This window comes from Maniola hyperantus, chromosome 21, assembly GCF_902806685.2.
Source record: "Maniola hyperantus chromosome 21, iAphHyp1.2, whole genome shotgun sequence".
In the NCBI taxonomy this organism is placed as follows: Eukaryota; Metazoa; Arthropoda; class Insecta; order Lepidoptera; family Nymphalidae; genus Maniola; species Maniola hyperantus.
The window spans coordinates 1,829,204-1,844,474 of record NC_048556.1 but is presented as its reverse complement, the minus strand read 5'-3'; the positions used below and the strand labels follow the sequence as shown (position 1 = coordinate 1,844,474).

The following is a 15,271-nucleotide window of genomic DNA, read 5'->3' as shown; positions in this document are numbered from 1 at the left end:
CACCTCACCTCGATTAATTATTTAAATGAAAATACAAACGTCGTCACAATGGGCTCATTTTGTTTCATATGGTTTTGTAGTCTCCGATCTTGCTTTTAGTATTACGGGCTCCCGGCCTATATTTTAACTAACTTAATTATGTTTCATAATAATTGAGTCTGTCTTAGTTATTTTATAATAATCATATACAAAATAGCTGATTTTTAAACGAACATACAATAGGATTTTTGGAATTTTTCGAATCATGTTTACGAATAGGTACGAAGTATCATCATCTACACTAATAATTATACATATCTACAATAATAATATTAAAAATATGAAATTAGCTGCCTGTCTGCTAGCTTTTCACGGCCCCTCAGTTCGAACGATTTCAACGGAGATAGTTCGGATCCCGGTAACGAACATAGATTACTTTTTATCCCGACAAATTAAAAAAGTAAATCCATGCTGACGTAATTACAGGCATCGTCTAGTCAGTACCCTTATCAGTACCCTTATTATAAATGCGAAAGTGTGTTGGTTTGTTGGTTTGTCCTTCAATTACGTTGCAACGGAGCAACAGATTGACGTGATTTTTTGTATGGGTTTAGTCAAAGACCCGGAGAGTGAAATAGAATACTTTTTATCCCGGAAAATCAACGAGTTTCAAGGGCATTTTTAAAACCCTAAATCCACGCGAACGAAGTCGTAGGCATCTGCTAGTTTAATATAAATAATTCTTCTTTTAAATAAAAGGTTGAGTTTCGTTGACTCCATTCCCCCTATGTCCACTCACTTAATCTATTCGAGCGAGTTGTGAACACAAATTAGAAAAACAAATACGTTTTTAGATTGTAATTTAAGTTTAATAAACGTTAATTAAAATAGATCACTTTTTAACATAATATTATATAGATAGATAGTGTAACATATAATAGCTGTATTAGTTAAAGATGATAGCCACGATTTCGTCCGCGTGGATTTAGGATTTTGAAAATCCCGTGTGGGAAAAACGTCTAAGATGAAAGTGGGCTAACCTGGAAAGGGTCTAGCAATTTTAATTAAGCCCATACCCATTTGGATTCTACGCAGCACCTTACTGGAACACTAAATCACTTAGCGGCACGACTTGGCCGGTAGGTTGGTAACTAGCCACGACCGAAGCCTTCCACCACCAAAAAAAAATATCCCACAGCCGGGAATCGATACAAAAACCTACCTCTTATGAGACAACAGCGATCACAGTTTGCACCAATGGCTACATTATACTTAGACCACCCGTGCGAACCAACGGCGTGTCAGCTAGTTAAAATGAAAGCCTTTTTTAGACAGTCTTATACTTAGTAAATATGTTTTTAATGTTGTATGTTTTATTAATGCAGTTGTATTAACTCTTATTTGAGTATAATAAAAAATTACAATTTATTTTACTTTCTTCGAAACACACACTAAAGGAAAAAGATAGACGGAGCTTGCGCACGTATTCATAACATTGATAATTGAAACTTAGTAAGTTGTTTGTAATTGACGTGAATAGCATTGCATCTTCTCAATTAGGTTGTAATAAGTCCCGTTGTATGAAAGTTGTGTCACATCGCTACAATCTCAGTTGTTGTGCTGCTAGTCAATCAGAGGTGGTTGCGATTTTGACAGCTACCGTGTGACACTGTAGGTGTCAAATTACGGTCAACTTGTCAAAAAGCTGGACAAAAAGATTAATAGACCTAAGCCATGTAGGGACTTAGCATTCACAAACTTATTTTCTTGAGTAGCTAAACCTTAAATGTAGAGCTTCTAGACATGTGGAGTCGTAGAAATGGGGCATCAACTTTTTATTTTAACGGTCCTTGGATTGTATTCCTTTTTTGACAGCCCATTACCGTCTATATTTTTCTTTAGTCAATGTTTTGAACATGTGTAATTTTTTGTTGAACACACCCAAATCCAAAAAGTGTTGCAAATTTCAACCCTGCTTAATATTTAATAGCCGGTACAAATAGGGTGAATTCATTAGTGACCATCTGACGTAGGTAATCGACAGGGCATACTGAGTATAATATATACAGTAAGGTACGCTGATTCGATTTCCAATCATAAAATATATTTTCAAGTATTAATCGAAATTGAATATAACTTTAATTCGATGCACATTGACTAATTGCTAATTCTGTTGTCTTTCTCTTTAATATTTCTAAGAAGGACGAAGCATGAAATTTATTTTACACTAGCTTATGCTCGCGACTTCGTCCGCGTGGACTACAAAATTTCAAAACCCTATTTCACCCCCTTAGGAGTTGAATTTTCAAAAATCCTTTCTTAGCGGATGCCTACGTCATAATAGCTATCTGCATGCGAAATTTCAGCCCGATCCGTCCAGTAGTTTGAGCTGTGCGTTGATAGATCAGTCAGTCAGTCAGTCAGTCATTCAGTCAGTCAGTCAGTCAGTCACCTTTTCCTTTTATATATATAGAAGATAGATTTAAAGACTCTTTTTAGTACACGCTACAATAGGCTCGCGACTTGCAGCTAAAGTCACGGGAATTGAAGGCTCTAAATTAAATATAAAACTGTCTAACTATATCCGTCCTTTTTATATTGCGTTAGTAAGAAGAGGATGCGAATACCTACTCTAAAATTTAGTTGTGGCTAGAATCAGTACCACTGTCTCAGATAGTGTATAATATGTATAGAATTTAAAACTGTTAACACCAGCTGCTGTACTGGAGACCGCGTACCAACAAACGCAGTACAGGACGACCTCCAACCCGCTGGACTGACGACCTTAAAAGTGTAGCGGGAAGTGGGTGGACGAGGAAGGTGAAGGATTTCATAAACGATATTCACATAATCGTTAAACATTTCACCGCGATTAATAGCCTCATCTGGTGACAGAAGGGCTGGCTCATTTTTCGCGCAACGGATCAGCCTGGCTGTCCAGCGCGGAAATGCAGCCAGTATTCTTGGCACCATTCCACGCGGGCATCATTTGTATGTAATACTAATAACTAGCTGCCCCGGCGAACTTCGTACCGCCTAACAGTCGATTCTTTTTCAGGATTTTCTTTGATTTTACCATCCCCGTACTTCAATGAATATTATGAAAAAAGAATTAGCGAAGTCGGTTCAGCTGTTTTCGAAATTTGCGATCAGTACCCGTAGTACAAGATTTTACGTCTCACCAAACCAAACCAAATTCGAGAGTCGAATAAACAGCCTTGAATTGAAGTCAAATATTCAATGCCACTGATTTTAATTTCGCAATGTTTCCGCTTGGAGCGCTGGCTGTAGAAGTGTAGGCAAACTTAAGCTTTAAAACAAGGCAATTAAGATCCAGTTTACTGTAACGCGGAAGTATTTCGACTCTCGAATTTGGTTTGGTTTGGTGAGACGTAAAATCTTGTACTACGGGTACTGCAACACATTCAGCGATTCATCTATATATATAAAAGGGAAAGGTGACTGACTGACTGACTGACTGACTGACTGACTGACTGACTGACTGACTGATCTATCAACGCACAGCTCAAACTACTGGACGGATCGGGCTGAAATTTGGCATGCAGATAGCTATTATGACGTAGGCATCCGCTAAGAAAGGATTTTTGAAAATTCAGCTCCTAAGGGGGTGAAATAGGGTTTTGAAATTTTGTAGTCCACGCGGACGAAGTCGCGAGCATAAGCTAGTTAGTCAATAAGATTATGAGTTCTTCCACTGGTCCAGTGTTTATGAACCGGGCCGGGCCAGTAGCTAACGAGGGCTGAGTCACGCAATCTCACCTGTTAGTATTACTTATGCGACAAGGGTGAGCTTTGAGTCCTAGACCCAAAGTTTTTTAGTAAAATTATTTATAACGATATTCACAGTAGGTACATAACTGATTTAAGAATAAGTCAATAAGACTATGAGTCCTTCCAACTGGTCCAAGTGTTTATGAGGCGGGCCGGGTCAGTAGATGTTTTTTTTAAATCTTTTATTATCAGGCTTCAGTAGATGATGATACTGCTTAAAATAGAGCGCATCTGCCAAGAAGGTGCATTAACTCTTCTTTCGAAGACACACATTAAAAACAATTGCTGTTTCTTTCTTTGTTCTTTCTATTTGCTATGTTTCTTAGATTAAACGTCTTATGTATAGTACGTGACAGGTGAAGATTGGGATCAGGGTATGAGGTGGGGACGCCCCGCACACCCGCACGTCACCCGCGCTCGCCTGCACCGGGTTAGCGCAGTGGCTGTGGGGGTGTGCGGAGCGTTTCCTCCGCGATTACCATCTCGACATATTTTTATTTTTTACTAGATGATGCCCGCGACTTCGTCCGCGTGGATTTAGTTTTTGCAAATCCCATGGGAACTCTTTAATTTTCCGGGATAAAAAGTAGCCTATGTCCTTCCCCGGGATATGAGCTAACTCTGTACCAAATTTCATCAAAATCGGTTGAACGGTTGGGCCGTGAAAAGCTAGCAGACAGACAGACAGACAAACACACTTTCGCATTTATAATATTAGTATGGATTAGTATGGATTATTTTTATTCAGATACAAGTTAGCCATTGACTGCAATCTCATCTGGTGGTTAGTGATGATGCAGTCTAAGATGGTAGCGGGCTAACCTGGAAGGGGTATGGCAGTTTTTACTAAACCAAACCCCCCTTTGCTTTCTACACGGCAACGCTAAATCGCGTGGCGGTACGGCTTTGCCGGTAGGGTGGTAACTGGTAACTAGCCATGGCCGATGCCTCCCACCAGAGATAATATTCGCCTGTCACGCACAATAAAGAATTTGTATTTCATACCAAATAAAGGTTATTTCATTGTTCCAGCATCAAACCGCCATCAAAAGACGGCGTCACAAAGAGTAACCCCAGCAAGAGACATCGGGAGCGCCTCAACGCAGAGCTCGACACCCTCGCCTCACTGCTGCCCTTCGAGCAGAACATCCTCAGCAAGCTGGACAGGCTGTCCATACTGCGGCTGTCAGTCAGTTACTTGCGGACCAAGAGTTACTTCCAAGGTAAGCTTATTGTATCATACTTAGAAAGAAAAGAAAGAAAAAGTGTTTATTTGGTGCCACATAAAAAACACTCAAAATAAGATGTGTGGTGTGTGGAACCAAAATGGACTCCACTCCGCATTTGCTGCGCCTGTGGTGGGAATACAGGCACAGCGCTGGTCTTCCGTGGAGCCAGAAGTTTCGGACAGTAAGTATAAAAGATAGAATATTAGTATATACAAATAATGTGGTAACTTGGGTTGGGTTAGTAGAAGGATTTAATAATTTTTGGAGAGGCGGTGATCACAATGGGTCGTGGACACCGAACTAGTCGAAGATGGTCTCAAAGTCATCCAGAAAGGCTAAGTTCTAATCTAAATTTAGGTCACTGCACGCAGCTAATGTTCGATTTTTACTACGGGACCAACTCTGAAATAATGAAAACAAATTCAGTGTTTCCATCATTTCCCATTTACTTTGATGTGATTGACATTTTTGTAGGAGCTTTTGGATCTCTAAACACACATTTATATCACTGAAATAAATCCATACTTAATATTATAAATGCGAAAGTGTGTCTGTCTGTCTGTCTGCTAGCTTTTCCGTGATCCGTTCGTTCAACCGATTTTGACGAAATTTGGTACAGAGATAGCTTACATTCCGGGGAAGGACATCTTCAGGATCAGGATTTTTATCCCAGGAAATCAAAGAGTTCTCATGGGATTTTTTAAAAACCTAAAGTCGCGAGCATCATCTAGTCCTCTATAAAGATCTCGCCTTTAGTCATCCTGAATACAAGAGTTACCTAATAGTGCTATTAGGAATAGTATAGGCTTATATTATTTACAGACACATCTTTTCTCATATTCTCTGTTTAGTCGAGTAAACTGTCACTGATTATACTAGGACCAACCGGTTTAAAACTTAGTCCATTATCCTCATCTTGTATGTACTAAGAGTTACATGTAAAAAATAATTCATCATACATATTGTAATAATAATTATAATCCTGGAGGCTAAGGCCTCCAGTGGTAAGCTACTAAAAAGAAACTATAGTCTATACCTAATATCTATCATGCAACCAACATATCACCATCGACAAAGGCTTGCCTTTTGATGCAAGTCCTTTAGGATTAGTTTTACTTTTAAGCTTCTTAGGAATAAAACTGTAGGGCGATTGTCTAAAACCTGCATCAATCATTATTACAATCTCAATTGTTCTGATTGGCTGAATTTTTGCGATTCTTCTTGCAACAATGCATTGTGGCCAATAGTGAGCGAGCATTAACCAATCAGAGATGATTGCGATCGTGACATTGTAGCTGTCAAACAACCGCGGTAGGGCCACAGGTATAATCAAGAGACGACACTAGAATATTATCAATTCCTAAGTCGTTGACTTCCGACAAAAGTAATATCAAAAGCAAACGTTATCCCGCGATTAAAACTAAAGCGCCACTAAATCATTTCGGCCCGCACCCATTTGCAAAACAAAACCAAATCGATTTAGAATCGATAGCATACCGATGTATTCGATTACTTATAAATGTGTTCCATGACACGTATTTAACGTTGTCAGGCAATTTTATTATAGCATGTATTAATAAATGAGTGGTGTCCGAGTACTGATTCCGATTCGAGAGAATGTAATCGATACTTTCGATTGCGAATGCTTAGATTTTGTTATCTCGCGATCGATCTACGATGCTACCATTGTTTGTTGTTTATAGCTATCGTCATTCTACTGTTAGTTAGAGGCACAAGGGCTGTAGCAAGATATACCTGCCATACTACGAACATACATAAACGTAAGTTACCTACTTAAATAGTACTTATAAAGTATGAAATAATATTATAATCCATACTAGAATATTATAAGTGCGAAAGTCTGTCTTTATACCTGTCTATCTGTAGCTTTTCACCACCCATCTGTTTAACCGATTTCAAAGAAAAATACATCACTGTATTTTAGCTTACATCGCAGAGACGAACATAGGTTACTATTTGTCCAGGAAAATTAAAGAGAAAGAAAATATATAAATCCACCTATAGGAAGCCACGGGCGTCATCTCTTTACAGAGATAGCTTGCCTTGGAAACAAACATATAGGTATGCTACTTTAATCCTGGAAAAACAAAGAGTTCCCACGAGATTTAAAAAAATTCATGCGGACGAACGTGAAAGTATCATCTAATAGGAAAAATGGGATTCATAATTTCGCCAAGAGACTCAGCAGGCGGTCGCTAGTGTAGTTATAGAAATAGTTTCTTTATAACGGCCAAAACAAATTCTTTTCCTATTAAGGCAGCGGTCCGACCGCCGCCGCGAAAACGACTAACTTTCGGCGATTTTCTCTCTGAAGAAACGCAAAATAAATGTACATTCCGTGTAAACGAAAGAGATGCGTATGTCAAAAGTTGCTCGCTGACTGTTCATACTGTCGGCGACGATTCGCTTTACTAGTTTTGTCGCTGAGCGACGAGCTTTCAAAAATAAACTCACTCAGTGATATTCGTTCAGCGATGCTCGCTCGCTTGATCATATGAGGTTTGCACAGGACTGATCGACCGCGACCGAATGGCGCGAGCAATCGCTCGTCGCACTTGCACACTCGCTTATAGCCCGTCGACAAAAGTATCGAAACTACACAGTCGCTTCCCGCTGATCGCCAACTAGTTTATAGTTTCTAGTTCTACTCGTTTTTCGTTCATCGTCGGCGGTCGGACCACTGCCTTGTATACCCGATAATTGGTCCCGTAAATCCCATATCAAACACCCACTTTGCATACCGTACGCTACCAAGACGTGCGTATATCATATATTGAGTTATTAATACGCCTTATAATTTTATTCCGAACGAGATTTGAATATAAAAATCAGTGGGGGGGCAATGGGTATATGCTTTATTGTGCAGTCAGGACTTTAAGGGGTCGACGACGTGGTAACTTGTTGGTACTGGCGACGACTAAAGTGGTTGTTGAGTTTGCGAAAAAAAACCTTTTATGCTTTTACGGTCACTATTTAACTATTGAGAGTGAAGTGGGCCGACAGATGGAGGCGCAGAATGGCAAATATCTGAAAAATCTGCATCAGAAAAGGCAAATATAAGTAGGTACTTTTATTTCCTAAAAACTGGGGTTCAGTACTACAGACGTATTCTTTAGACATTTTGCACGATATATCAAAAACTATTATGCATAAAAAGAAATAAAAATCTGTTCTAGAATTAACAGGTAAAGCCCTTTCATATGATACCTACCCCATTTAGTATATTATAGTTATCTTACTTTGAAAATTGAAAATACTAATTATTTGTTCATGAACACATTTGAATCTTATTTAGTGATGTAGCCATAAATATTGATCATCATCATCAGATGATGATGATGATTCGATATTGATTAATTAATTTACTAACTACCTGATGCTCGCGACTTCGTCCGCGTGGACTACACAAATTTCAAAGCCCTATTTTACCCCCTCATTGGGAGTTGAATTTTCAAAAATTCCTTCTTAGCGGATGTACCTAATAGCTATCTACATTCCAAACAGCCCGATCCGCCCAGTAGCTTGAGCTGTGCGTTGATATATCATTCAGTCAGCCAATCAAGTTAGTCAGTCAGCTTTTTCATTTTTATATTTAGATTTATTTTTCAAAGATAATCTTTCAAGTTTGTGAACTTTTCCTCTGACTGTACATTCGAAATGTCGATAATTCTAATTAAATCGATTGTTGAAGCATCGATTACACGGTCCCTCTCGATACGTACAGATTTCGCCGCGCCGCGGGACGCGAGATAGTTTTAACTGGAATTATATCTGGAATACCGGTATCCAGGACCGGTAGCCACTAAATTATTGGTATTTCGTAGTATTTTTATCGAATGCTTCATACTCATATAATTTATAATTTTTGTGCAAGTGTGAGTTTGTTTGGAACACAAAATACCAATATGGAAGAAAGCTGGAAAATACCTAATTTATATTAACTAAATAAATCATCATCATCATGTCTAATTCTTATGTCCGCCCCACCCAGTAATCGTTGAGAGCTCTGCACTCGAAATTGTAGACGAGTATATACCTATACCTAGGACACACAATCCAGTTGGGTAGGTCCAATTTCGAGAAAGAGGTCAGCCGCCGAATCCAACTCGGTTGGGCAGCGTTCAGGAAGCTTCGAGATGTCTGCTTGTCCAAAATTCCTCAGTGCTTGAAGACCAAAGTTTTTAAACAGTGCGAGTTGCCAGTGATGACATATGGACCCGAGACATGGTCGCCAACTATGGGCCTCGTAAGAAAGCTCAGAGTCACTCTCGGGTATGCAGGTTTTACTGTTTCAGGTACACTGTTCCATCTTTCAGATGCAATGCAAAGGTTTTACCTGAAAGATAGAGCGGAGGGCGGAGGAGGTTTTTAGTCCGTAGGCCATTGTGGAGTCGGGCAGGCCGGAGGCATCCATGAGGATTTTCCTCCTCCCCGAACGGAAAAAAAAAAAAAAGGTACACTGTTCCAATCATAATATCGGTCACTTTACTGAAATGCTACTAAAATAATGTAAATCAGCCATCAGTACCCTTATTATAAATGCGAAAGTGTGTTGGTTTGTCCTTCAATCACGTCGCAACGGTGCAACGGATTGATGTGATTTTTTGCATGGGTATAGATAAAGACCTGACACAGGCTACTTTTTATCCCGGAAAATGGATTTTTCAAAACCTGATTCCACGCGGTCGAAGTCGCGGGCATCAGCTAGGTACAACATAAAGTATAAACAAGTAAGCAATAATTGTGACTTCGGAGTTCGGATAAAGAAATCCAAAGTTCCACGACGAACTAGGAAATAGAAGGCAAAGTAAAGGAAGTAAAATAACCTTTACAATGGAAAAACGTTTATTACATAACCGTATGTTTATATAAAGCCGTGCCAGGCACCATAGCGACCGGATGGGCCCTATCGATCCATGCTAATTCAATGGCCACCACGATTTATCGATGTACTACGAAACTACGAAAAGCTGAGGAAAATATATGTATACCTACCTATCTGTTAGTATTTGGGAATAAGGTATTTACTACTTAAAAGCTTTTATTAGAAACTAGCAAGACATTGACATAGGATGGTAGGTACCTATGTAAAGAAGTTGATGCATAATAGAAGCATAGAGTAAGGATTTGACACTAGCTACACACACAAACACACACACACACAGAGAGAGATATATATATATATATATATATATACTAGCTTATGCTCGCGACTTCGTCCGCGTGGACTTCATAAATTTCAAACCCCTTTTTCACCCTCTTAGGGGTTGAATTTTCGAAAATCCTTTCTTAGCGGATGCCTACGTCATAATAGCTATCTGCATACCAAATTTCAGCCCGATCCATCCAGTAGTTTGAGCTGTGCATTGATAGGTCAGTCAGTCAGTCACCTTTTCCTTTTATATATTTAGATATTGACCCGAACTGACCTATGAACCTATCGCATAGGTATACGTCTTTATACTGGGATAGAAGCATGTTGCAACTAGCTAGTCTAGGTCTCTTAAGTGTCTTAGTTACCTACAATGTGCAACCATACATAAAATCTATCGTGTAACAACACCCCCTTAAACCACACTAGCATTTTGCTTGTTTGCCGTACGATAAAAAGTTGCAATATTCGATGAAATATTACCGCTATGATCTTACTAATTTATAACTTGAGAAAAGTAATCAAATCAAATCAAATGGTTTATACAAAATAGGTAATAAATTACACTTTTTGATGGTCGGTTGCTGCATTTGTTAGATGATGATAATTTTTACGCGAACTTGAAACTAAAGCTACAAGGGTTTGTCAAGTCATAACAAACATAGTAGGTAGGTATTATAGCATGGAATATTTAATAGTACATCAGTCCCCTTTATCAGTACCCTTATTATAAATGCGAAAGTGTGTTTGTTTGTTGGTTTGTTGGTTTGTCCTTCAATCACGTTGCAACGGTGCAACGGATTGACGTGATATTTTGCATGTGTATAGATAAGGACCTGGAGAGTGACAGAGGCTACTTTCTATCCCGGAAAATCAAAGAGTTCCCACGGGATTTTTAAAAAACCTAATTCCACGCGAACAAAGTCGCGGGGCATCAGCTATTATGACATAAAATATTATTGATAGTACTAACTAAAACATGATAATTAATAGTTTGTGCTTTTACAATGATGATTAGTCGCAGAACAGACGCAATAAAAAGTCGTAAAATAAAAAGTCGTCAGTATGCACAACACTAAGACACGACAAAATAAACACACCGTTCCAGTTTATACAAAAACTATATTAAATCCCAATTTGGCGTGCGCTGAGCGCTGACTCAACGGCGAATGTATAATTGATCTGATAAAGGCTAACTTGAAACACCTTTTAGCTTTATAAGCGTACTTTTTACTTAGTTAAACCGAGTCTGGAGTGCCGTGCACTCCATATAGGCATTAAGGCACTGCTTACCCCATTTTTAGGGTCCCGTACCCGAAGGGTGCCAACGGGACCCTATTACTGAGCCTCCGATGTCCGTCCGTCTGACTGTCTGTCAGTGGGATGTATCTCATGAACCGTAATATGAGTTGAAATTTTCATTTGAGTGTGTATTTTCTATTATCGCTAAAACAACAAATAATTGAAACTTCAAAATGGTCGCCATACAAAAAAAAAACATAGTGTTATAGTATATCTTTTATGATGGTACAGAATCCTTCGTGTGCGATTCTGACACTGATAATCTGAAAATTTCGGTGCAAAACTTTTTACCTACTTGTGTCCCACAATTTTCGTTCTTAATAATCAACATCATCAATCATGAATGCTATAATATTGATATCGTTGTGTTATTTAATATATTATGCATATTTTATGCATAAAATCACCACTTATCCTAATATTGTTTTCTTGTCTTCTTTGAGATTTTTTAAATTTTCTATTATCTACCTCACTATCGACTATCAAAACCTATTTAAAACCAGTCGGAAGCTTTAAAAATGCAATGCTTGTTGCTTTACTTTGAACCAGCTCTAAATTCTTCTTAGAAATTACTGTTAACGTCTTAAATTATTTTCAAGCTTTAATCACACCATCAAATTAAGCTCGCCCAAGTAAAAAGTGTACCCCGCATGATGGATTATGCGCCTTATCAGAGGTTATTGTTTTCCATAAGGCGCCATAAAAAAGACTAATTTGTCCCCGCGAACCTGGCTTTATCGGCCGGTAATTGTTTTCAGAATCAGAAAGCCTTGCATCTGATAATAGTTTCACGTCTGAGTACCCGCTACATGAAACATTGCTTACACTTGAATGACTCTACAAAACGACTGTGACCCATTTAATTTTATAGCGGGCCTTAGAAAAATATTGGGAGTTGATAATTTCAACCTTTGAGGTATTTTGACTGTCTAAAAATGTTTAGTAAAATGCAGGATTTTCATCATTCCTGCGTAAATTAATGCGCTGCACAATTGAAGTTATTATAATTATGAAAAAAGCTAATTTGCTTAATCAAAGTCCCAATGAGTTTGACCGGCCGGTTGTTGTTTTCAGAATCAGAAAGCCTTGCATCTGATAATAGTTTCACGTCTGAGTACCCACTACATGAAACATTGCTCACACTTGAATGACTCTACAAAACGACTGTGACCCATTTAATTTTATGGCGGGGCTCAGAAAAACATTGAAAGTTGAAAACTTCAATCTTTGAGGTATTTTTTATTTAAATTTTAGCTGTATAAATTAACCCGTAAAGCAATCAAAAAATAAAAAAATTATGAAAAAGACTCATTTTTTCATAGAAATTCTAGCAAGGCTGATTTATCTGCCGGTAAGTAATTGTTTTCAGAATCAGAAAGTTTTGCATCTGATAAGCGGGTCACGTCTGAGTAGTGCGTCACCCGCTACATGAAAACATTACTTACACTTAGATGACTCTGCGAAAAAACTTTGCGTCTTTGACCTACTTACTTTTTTAATTTTTATAGCGTGGTATAGAAACATAATATTATTGATATTTAATTTTCATCCTTAAGGCATTTTTGTCTTCTGAAATTCTTTATCTTAGCAGCATAAATGAACGCGTAACGCGATCGAAATATTACAAGTTATGGAATGTCTTTCCTACCGAGAAGAACTAACAAGAAACTCAGCGGTCGCTCTTTTCAAAGATTCGATTAACTATACTACGTTATGTATAAAAGTGATTGCAGTTCCAGGCATTGCTGGACTTAAACTAAAATTAATCCCTATTGAAATGAAGCCAGGTTATTTCTTCATCAACCAAAAGCCCGTACGCACTGTTGGAGTGCGTAACAATTAACGTTATAGTTAACAGGCTCTATTTATTACCGACTTAAAGCCCGATTACGGCTCCTATTGCCTAACGAGTTTAGCTGAAACTCGTAAAGTTACAAAGACGCCTATCGATTGCATGTACAGGGTGTTAAGCTGCCGTTCAAATCATAACAACCGTACAGTCGTCATCATCATCATCATCAACCAATAGACGTCCACTGCTGACATAGGTCTCTTGTAGGGACTTCCACACGCCACGGTCTTGCGCCGCGCCGCCTAAATCCAGCGGCTCTCTGCGAATTGTCTGATGTCGTCCGTCCACCTAGTGGGGGATCTTCCAACACTGCGTCTTCAGAACCATTTATAGTTAGTAGTTCTACCGTACAGTATGGATAAATAATGAAGATCGACTTTAGAAAAAGATAGCGGTTTTGTAGAGCATTGTCTCTGTGTTGAGATCTACAAAACGTCACATAGGTAATGAGTGACAGAGACAACGCTCTACAAAGCCAAAATTTCATTCAAAAGGTCTATGTACCTACATTATCTGTCGCGTACCAGTCCAAATCATAATTTAACGTAATTTCTATAGTAACGTTACGTAACGTAATAAATGTTAGTTAACGAAGTTGCGGGAATAAGTTAGTCTATAAAATAAAACCCTTCTTTGGTCCGCTGCAATTGGTTACAATTTCTATGTTTTTAAATATTGTATGTTTCCATGTTCTATGTTTTTGTATAATATTAATCATTAAATAATGTCAGTTTTTATGCAATAGATAATAACAATTAAATAATGTAGAAAAAAAAACGTTTTGTATAATAATACTTTCCTTGCTAACCGTACTTTTCAAATTAGAGTTTATAGAATGATGTGGCTTTCGCATTGTTACTTTGGGCGCATTTTAAATAAATCAAGCAGCCTGTATAAAGGGCGGGCGGGGCGGGCGCCCGCTCCGCGCTTCGCACTTATAAAATATAAATACAGCTTTTACCTCACTACAATGCTTCCATAGCCTTCGCTAGTGTATACAGCCTTTATAAATAGACATAAAACTGTTTTAGTATTTACCTAGTAGGTAAGTATACTTAAAAAATATAATGTACGCGACAGGTCGAGGTGGCAATCGGGGTGGAAAGGCACCCGCACATACCCCGCGTTAACCTGGTGCTGGCGTGTGGCATGCGTGCGGCGTCAGTAAAGGAAGACACAGCCGGAGGGCCCAAAAAAAAACTATTACTCTATAATTACTTTATTAAAATAAAATTAAAACTAATTTACAATACTAAATTTTGGATTTAATGCTACGCGATGTAACAAAAGAATCAGAATGCATTTTGGACGTTTACAATAATTAAAGAAAACTCCAATTTGGGTCGCAATGTCGCAATAGCTGACGCTGCCACTCGTGTCTCTAGCAATATCGTAGAGTCAGCGCTCCACTTAGGGCTAAGCGATATAGAGTCAGCGCTTCACCTAGAGCTATGCGATATAACTCCTCCACCCTGAGATCAGCAACTATTTGAGAACATTGTGACAAAATGTTGCTGGAAGCTGCTCCTGAAGTCTGCCGGGGTCTCCATCTTCTTGATGATCCTTTTCTAGGTCAGGTTTCGCTCCAGTCTTGACTTGAGATGTGCTTTTACATCGGTGAAATATTATGATGGCACTAATGAGTGAGATTGTACTTGATAGTGTGACGTAGAATGGTATCGTCGTGTGATAATTTGAAGAAGATTCCTCTTGGCATGATGAAGTCTTCTTTGTTGCACAAGGTGTGAACTTGTGTAGGGCGTGGAAAAGATAGGATATAGTGTCGTCCATCTAGTTCTTCTATGGCTTCTTGAAAGAGGGTTGTAGTGGTTATACCGCAGTTAAGGTCTGTAGTTTGGTTTTGAAGTAAATTCTGGGTTCAGTCCGATGATGTTCGAAGCTTATGACTCGTCTCCCCGGCCTCAAACCCCGATTGTCATCTTG

The 15,271-nt window shown here is 38.6% G+C and overlaps 1 protein-coding gene across 2 annotated transcripts in view; it reads left to right on the top strand.

Annotated features, from left to right (window-relative positions):
* ss (spineless) overlaps nt 1–15,271 on the top strand; it is a 151,439-nt gene that overhangs the window by 77,159 nt on the left and 59,009 nt on the right. The window contains exon 2 of one of the 2 annotated variants that reach the window (XM_069505908.1): nt 4,804–4,994. The gene's annotated coding sequence lies outside the window, so the exon portion shown is untranslated. Of the gene's footprint in view, nt 1–4,803; nt 4,995–15,271 lie in introns of those variants that run through there. The other variant, XM_034980129.2, reaches the window with a different exon arrangement.